The following is a 2,327-nucleotide window of genomic DNA, read 5'->3' on the forward strand; positions in this document are numbered from 1 at the left end:
ATTCCTTTTGGGGTGGCTTCCAATCTCACCAATGGTAGTGCCCACATCAATCCTTCTATGTTGTGCTGTGGAGCTGGTGTTCAAATCAGCTGTGCTGGATGCACTGCCACAGGGGTTCATGGTTCTGATGGTTGGGGCATGGGAAAGTTCAGGAAGCCTGGAGCTGTACTGGACCTGCTCAGCTGGTCCCATCTGTGTCCCTCTCATCAGCTCCTTAGCTGATCTCCACTGTCTCCCCTTCAGGTTTCTTAACTTTGCAAGGAGGCTGATGAGGTTGGAAAATCCCCTTGTTTGGTCTCTGCTCCTATAGCTCAGTGCTGGGCGGGTAGCACTGGGTGGGTGTGTGGTGCATAGATCTCACAGACCGCACAGCTTGGGGCCACAAGACTCAGTGGGATTCTGGCCATTTTCCTCCTTTCTGGTGGATCTTGGTCTCTCCTGCTTCTCTGCTGTGGCTAATAAAGCCTACATACCTTCACTTTTCACAAGAGTGTATTTTGCTGTGGTTTTGCTTAAATCTCTCGCTAGGCTGGTTTGGCGTGGCTCCTATACTGCCATCTTCCCCAGAAGTCCAAGATCACTCTTTATAAATGCTTGTAACGACTCACTAACTGACCTCATAATCCACGGCTGGGATGGGGCCCGGTTTGAAAACCTGCAAGCACCTCATCACCTGGTAATCTGGGAGTGCCACATCCTTCCTCTGCTTGCATTTCTGTACTTACCACAATGGCATGGAATCTATGACAGTGCGTGGTAAAGTCCCTCCATGGGAAAAAAATGACATTGTTATATAAGCTAAGGCCAGCTGATGTTGAACAAATGACTTGACAGCATTTTTTCTGGATGGCATAAAGAGACATTAGAATTGAGTCCCTACAGACAACATGATGGGGCTGAAAAGATAGCTTAGCTGTTAGGTGCTTGCGTATGGAGGCTAAGGACCCAGGCTCGATTCTCCAATACCCACATAAGCCTTGCCAAATAATGGTGATGGAGAGGCCATAACTTCTTTTTCTTCTAATTAAACAAGGAGTACGTTATTTGGGCTTATGATACACCATCTATTTGTGTTTGAAGAAGTGTGTTGGATCGTGTGAGTGTGAAAACACAAGGGAGGATGATGGAAACACGGAGCCCATGGGGCTGCTGCTGCAACACAGGGTTTCAGGCCTGGGCTGGAGATCGCACTCGTGCGGAGAGGCTGGGGACAGCACCAGCGACAGCTTTCTGGAGATGTCTGGACTACCAGAGGGTGACAAGCCTAAGCGAATGTTTTTGTGGTCCAAGTAAGAGAAGGACACACATAGCCCAAGGTGGGAACTTTGAAGACCCAGTTCTGCTCAGTTAGAATCCCAGTTAGAAGAGTTAGCTGCACAGGACAAAGGACAAGGAAGAGGCAGGACACGTACAGCCCTGTGTTATGTTCCTTGAGGTGAGTTACGTGGGGTCTCACCTGCTCAAGAAAGTAGAGGTGCAAACTGTAGGTCTCCTCTAATTCTTTTTATTTTTTATTTTTTAATTTTTATTAGCATCTTCCATGATTATAAAAAAATATCCCATGGTAATTCCTTCCCTCCCACCCCCACTTTCCTCTTTGAAATTCCATTCTCCATCATATTACCTCTCCATCTCAATCATTGTACTTACATATATACAAACCTCTAATTCTTTAAAGTTGTTTCTTCTTGGGAGCTGGATGGATGGCTCAGCAGTTAAGGTGTCTGCCTGTAAAACCTAATGGCCTGGGTTTGATGCGCCAGTACCCACATATAGCCAGATGCACAAAGTTGTGTGTGACTCTGGACTTCATTTGCAGTGGCTGGAGGCCCTGGCATGTGCCTTCTGTCTGTCTCATTCTTCTCCCTATCACTCTCTCTGCTTGCAAATTAATAAATAAAAATAAAATTACATGCTCACTTCAGCAGCACATATACTAAAATTGGAACGATACAGAGAAGATTAGCATGGCCCCTGTGCAAGGATGGCATGCAAATTCGTGAAGCGTTCCATATTTTTTCACCTATTCAACTCTCTCTAACAAAAAGTAAGGGTTATCTCATTTGTCCTAGTGCTAACTTACTCTCCGTTGGAGAATCTGCTTCTCTTTTTCAGATAGATGCAGATCCTAAGGAGAGAGCCACTCCATCATACCTCAAAAGGGCCCAGGTTGAAACTAAGGAAAATTGGCAAAACAAGAAAGGGTGCTATTTTCCTGATGAACCGGATACCAGCACAAGGGGGAAGGAGATCAACACAGAGAAAAATCATCTCCTACCAAACCAGAGAGCCAGAGCCTCAGAGGCCCCCAACACCTCATCACTGAA

At 46.1% G+C, this 2,327-nt stretch overlaps 1 non-coding gene across 1 annotated transcript; it reads left to right on the top strand.

Annotated features, from left to right (window-relative positions):
* The first annotated feature begins 1,912 nt into the window (after window positions 1–1,912).
* On the top strand, window positions 1,913–2,019 carry LOC123453376. The gene has a single exon (XR_006632769.1). It is a non-coding gene; the product is annotated as a U6 spliceosomal RNA (small nuclear RNA).
* The last annotated feature ends 308 nt before the right edge of the window (window positions 2,020–2,327 follow it).

Source organism: Jaculus jaculus, chromosome 11, assembly GCF_020740685.1.
Source record: "Jaculus jaculus isolate mJacJac1 chromosome 11, mJacJac1.mat.Y.cur, whole genome shotgun sequence".
NCBI classification, from domain to species: Eukaryota; Metazoa; Chordata; class Mammalia; order Rodentia; family Dipodidae; genus Jaculus; species Jaculus jaculus.